This window comes from Sylvia atricapilla, chromosome 8, assembly GCF_009819655.1.
Source record: "Sylvia atricapilla isolate bSylAtr1 chromosome 8, bSylAtr1.pri, whole genome shotgun sequence".
Classification (NCBI taxonomy): Eukaryota; Metazoa; Chordata; class Aves; order Passeriformes; family Sylviidae; genus Sylvia; species Sylvia atricapilla.
In genome coordinates, this window is record NC_089147.1 from 24,383,492 (window position 1) to 24,389,491 (window position 6,000).

Below are 6,000 nucleotides of genomic sequence, written 5' to 3' on the forward strand. Positions count from 1 at the left end.
TGGTGACACAAGGAGCACACACAGGATATCGACAACATGCACAGGTCCTGTCCCGGTGGAGTTCTGAACGGAGCCACAGACGTCACCCACTGCATCTGAGAACTTGTTTTAACAGATCTACTGAGTATCTCTCTATTTGTAGATGGCATTTCTGAAGGCATTTAGGCTGAAACCACCTTTGATATACATTCAAATACCTGGGAACAAACAACCATTTCACAATACGAGTATCTATGCAAGCACATATAGCAATTGTTCCACACCCCCACAAAGGCACAAGTCTTTGTTGTTGATTGAGATACACACAACTGTGTGTATGTGTGTGTAAATATATCTGTATGTGCATAAATCTAGACTAAGGATTTATTTTCTGAAAATTGGGAAAAATCATTTGTTCCCGACTCCGAATTTCTGCCTTGCTTGGTGGCACTACCCATTCCAGTGGAGTTTTTAGGATAACATAATAAAACTGAGTTACAGTGTACACAATAGTGAAACAAAAAGTATTTATCCATTCCAGCCTATAATTAATAACTATTTTGGGTTTGGTATTTTGTTTTCCTGGAAGCTCCCCAGAAGTGTCAGCAAGACATAGTGCAAACTGACTTTGGCACTGTACAGCTGGAGGAAAGCACAAAGAGCTCGAGTGATGTCCCTAAGCACTGTACATTTTTCAAGCTTACTTTGAAGTCTGTGGAGGCTGCAACGATCCTGAAAGTGGTACTTCTGACAGATGTCACCTGATGTCCCCAGGATAGGTAAGATGTGTGTATACAGTTGATGCTGGTGTCTCCTGTCCCATGTCCTGGCAGGGTGTTCTGTGTCTCGTGCACTCTGCATGTGCTTCCAGAGAGCTGCCTACACGAGTATCAGTCTGTGATTTCTCTGTTAATCCACGTGCTGATCAATTGTTGAACAGCCTCAGGTCAAGCTTATTTCTCTGCATTTCTTCTCTGCTCTTCCTCATCAGTATGGATCTCTGATTTGTGTTATTTTGTTGGTGCACATTGTGTTCTGTTGCCATGCACTTGATCATGCTTTTTACAGGAGTAATATGTTGAAAACAATTAGAAACATGGAAGGTGGACAGACCCTTTTCTCTTTTCTGCTTGGACAATGGGGATGGGAGTCCTGTGCATAGAGCTGTTAGCTTTAAATTAAAGTAACCTAGTCAGCACATTAAAACAGCTGCACAACTCTCACCTGGTATTTTATATATAATTCTTTGTTATCATTCTCTGTTTCCTTCTAAAATTAAAGAATGTGTTTTTACATTTGTGTACCTAGTCTTATATTTGTATGTGTAATTAACCAGAACTCACTTTTCTTTTTCTGCTTAAATTCCACATCTGTACAAGTCTTCTGCATTATGAACTTCCTTTTTTACATTTTGAATTATTACCAATGTGTTGCCTTATTACAGTTTTCCACTTTGTGTCACTGAAATCCTACTGACTCTCATGTAGAATATTGCACCTAATGTCTGTCATTGCATCAATGCACTATTCACGTTTTTTCTGTCTAAAAAAGAACACAGGATTTTTCTTGTATTAGACCCCCTAAAGCTTCTACCAAGATATCTTGTTTCCCTCAGTCTACAGAATTTTTCAGGGGAATATCAAAGTGGCCCCCAAGGAACCTAATCAATGATGCAATCTTGTTTGTAAAGCAAGCCGACAGCAATTAGGTCATAACTCATGCAGGCGTTGGCACAGTGTGGCACAGGTGGGGACAGGTTGGTTTGCCACATAGTTCATCCCCATTTCCAGATACTTCTTGCCTAGACCATTATTGGTTTCCTACAATTTAAATACAGCTTTCTGTTAAAATCCTTGCATTTCACGAACCAGATGAGATAAGGCTCTTTATCCTGTCTGTTGAATATGTCTGCTTGGTCTGTCCAGGATCTTTCCAAATACTGAACTGACCGTACTTTTTGATTGATCCAGTTACACACAGCAAACTAAACACTAGTATTTTACCACTCCTAAACACATTGGCTTCTCTGCACCTTTTTGGCTCTATTAGACATCCTAAGATGTAGATTTAGGATTATCAATTCTATTTTTCCCCTAGGTCACAGTTATTTTTAATTGAATTTTACAGATTAGACTTTGCAGTTTGTCCGTAGCTGTTTTATGATGTTGGTTGTTTTAGATTTTGTTAATAATATCCTGGCCCATTTAATTTGTCACCTTGACTTTGTCACCAATATGAACACATCATTGATTATTGTGAACACAGAGACAGGTTGCTAATTTTAAGAAATTTTAACTAGTTAAACACTAGAAAAAAAAAATGTTTTTTAGATATTTTGGTTTGTAAAAACAATTGAAATTCCCCGTACTTATTTAATCAATGCTGGAGTTGAAGTCTTAATGTGTTTTTAATGCATATTTAAATTTATTCAAAATTTTTACATTTCAAAAGTATAATCGGTGCTCCCTTTCCTTACTTCTGTCTTTCTCAGAATGTACATTTTTAAGACATGGAAAATCAGTGTATTTTACCCACCTGGTGAGCTTCCTAGTTAGTGACTGGTTGTAACACCTGGTTCATGAAGTCATTCAGAATATGTTTTTTCACAAGAACTCCTAACAGTTTTTCTTTCCAAGTTATGAATGATGGTCTGTCTGGGCAGAAGAAGCATGGCTTCCATATTGCCACTATTAAACTGATGGCAAAATGTGCAGAAGTGCCACTGAGTGAGAGAATTCCTTACCCTTAGCTTTGAAATAATTCACCAAATGCTTCATTGTCCATAGATGTTATTCTTAGACTATAAATATGACACAAGTTAATTTGCATCTGACAACTTGAGTGCTCAGTTGGTGGCACATTGTGTATTCAGGTGATGGTCACATGCAGTTATGTCACATCATAAGGTTCTATGCTAACTCATGCAGTACTGTTGCTACATGCTGAAAGTGGGCAATGCATTCTGTAGGAAAATGGCAAAAAAAGCAGAGAGGAATCTGAGATTCTGTGTGGTGAGGTTACTTCCAGCAGAGGTGTTCATTACAGAATAACTGGTGGAATTTTCCTAGACTTGTTACATCTGTAAAGCTTTTAATTTCTAGGTGATTCTTGTTCAAACTGCTGTTATATGACCATTTTTAGCTTCCAACTGTGAAGTCCCACAAATAAAAAATATGTCCCAAAACTATGATTATTGCTAGAATTAGTTTAGAGCAGACAGGATAATTCATCTTGTACAAGGTACAAAGGCAGCTGTTAACTCAAAGATATGCTATATAAAATGTATATTATATCTATATTATGTACATAAATATAGGTATAGATCTGAATTTTTATATATATAAAAGATATGTATTTATAGATTTGCACACAAGACAAACTCAAGGAAAACCCAAGTCTTTACCAGGCAGCTGGTTAAAGCTCCAGTCTTACCTAATTTATACAAGATGAAGTATCATGACTAACCAATTCTAAAAGTATTTCTGATACTATTCCTTAATTACTTGTTCCTCAAACCAGAGGTGGTGAATTAACTGCACTGATCCCTGTAAATTTCAAGTTGCGTTCCAATTGAAATTTCTGTGGTTTTAAAGGTAGAAGGGCTCCTGTTACTCTTAATACTGGTTTTTTTTTTTAAGTATGCAGTGCCTCTCTCACCCACAGGTGGTCCACCCACAGGACCTATCGATGTCCTGAAGATTTGTGAGGCCACTGGGAGTAGTAGCTGCATTTTTCCTGGACCCTAAAACCAGGCATTTTAAATGCCCTATGTGCTTTGCCAGGCTGTTGTGATCTGTCTGCTGGCAGCTGTTGCAGTGCATGGACAAACTTCTGGGCAGCTGCAGGCCCTGGGCACTGCACAGAGGCACTGTGACACATCAGCAGCGGGTGGCCATGCATTATGCAGGGAGATTGAGTAATGAATTCTGGGCAAGCAATGTCACTTAGAAGTTCTGAAACGAAAATGCTAATCACAGCTGTAAAGAGCATGAGTGGATTGAGGTTTTTCTTGTATGACTATTTGTAGGTAATTAGTATGAAGTCATGTGGGGAAACTGCTCCTTCATGTACAGTGTGTGCTGGAGAGGATGTTCACGTAGTGAGCCACGTTACTACAAGTTCCTAAGAGGAAACCTGGATCGGGGGAAATATTTATTAACATTTTTCTTTTTATCCCTAAGTGTACCTATGTGGCCACTCTATGCTCTTTGAACTCTTGTAGTTTAATTTCGCACTGCAATCACTTAGTGTAATGTAAAGGTCTTTCACCATCTCCCCCACTCTAGTCCCCATTCATAAATAAATGCATATCACAGACACAGATCACAGAGTTCCTTTCCAGCTCTTCACTCATCTTCTAGCTCAGCCTTGAAGAAAAAATTAGGCTGAGTCTTTTGAAGTGCGACACATCCAGGCTCTGCAGGTGGAGAGTGGGAATGCCCACTGCAAATTCCTGCTCTCCTCACTTAAAATCAAGCTGAGTATCTATATGACCTCTCCTTATTCTGACAATCCTGATTAGCAGAGTCCTCGAGATAACCATGTCCCATATGTGCAAGGGTTCTTATAATGAATGTCAAAATCAATATCGTGGGAATTCCCTGTATCACACTATCAAGTGATATACCTGTGCAATGCACTTAATGGTAGATTCCTGCAGCCTGGTTTTGGGTTTGTTTTCGCATGGTCCAAGCACACAGCCCCATGAAGAGCATATCAAAATGGGACACAGACCTGGTTCTGAGTTCTGTGTAGTTGCATTCTTGCAGTTTGTAGATTGCAAAATGCAATCTTACCACATCTGCCAACAGCATCAATCCAAGATTAGCAACCTACATTCCTGTGTCACAAATGAGTAGGCATGCAGCTGGACACTTAGGATCAGGAATGCATATCACCTGATCAGTGCACTGGCTGCTGGGGTAACAACCCTTGAAATCAAAATTCCCAAATTTTACTTCACCTTTCAAGCATTTATTCCTTCTGTTTCTTTGGAAGGGCCACTTGACTGGTCTTCTTGTTTCCTGGCTGTCTTGGCACAGTGATGGTAATATTTAACTGTTACTGAATAGTATTTATGAAGACTTTTAAGTTGTAAGTAATACATCAGCATGAAACTTGGCATGTATAATTCAAGGTTCTTTTTCCTGTGCAGAAATTTCTCTGCTACAATATAAGAAGGGTCCTTTAGTAGGTGGTTTTAAAAATTATCTATTCATAAACTTATTTCAAAAGGGTCCTCCTTGTTTATCCATCTCTAACTTCTGTGTAATTTAGGGGGAAAGGAGAAAGGATGATGAAATCTGTAAAGATAGGTGCCCATATCCATGTGCTCTGCTGAAGCACCTCTTTTGACTTTTGTCTGCACCTGTTCCCTATCTAGTTTAGTGTGGGGTGCACTCGTTTTCCAGATCAATGTTCTTCTCTCCCTGCCACATGTTGCAGAGTTTAAACGATGAACATTTCTACAAATGAATGTGTTCAAAGGTCCCCTAAAAACCTAAAATCAGAGTTTGCTGAGCTAGCTCTAAGCCTCATTGGCAGTGATATAGTAGCCTTTGACAGTTTTTGGAGACCTTTTTCTGTCCTTCTTGGAAGTGACCTCTGTAATTCACAAGATCCTAGTCAAGCTGTCTGCATGAGCTGTAATTCATCTGACTCTGTAGGAGTAGACCATAACAAGTGATTTAGTAGCTCCATTGCATAAACCTAGAGATAATAATTCAGTCCATATTCTCAAATAAAAAATTCACTGCTGTTTTGTCTTCTCACCAAGGCCTGCAAATGAGGGAAAAAATCCACTGTTTGCTCTACCAAAGATGTCTGTGAACTATTCTGAGCAAAACAGTTCAAAGCCATTTCATTTGTGTTTCCTAGATGCGAAACACGATGCTATTTTCTTTTGCTCATCTTTTGTCTTGTTTATTAAATATTAAACCTTTCAGGGCCAGAACTGTCCATTGTTATAGGTATAAACAGAACATTTAATTTTGATTTGAGCTTCTAGTGGCTACTGCCATT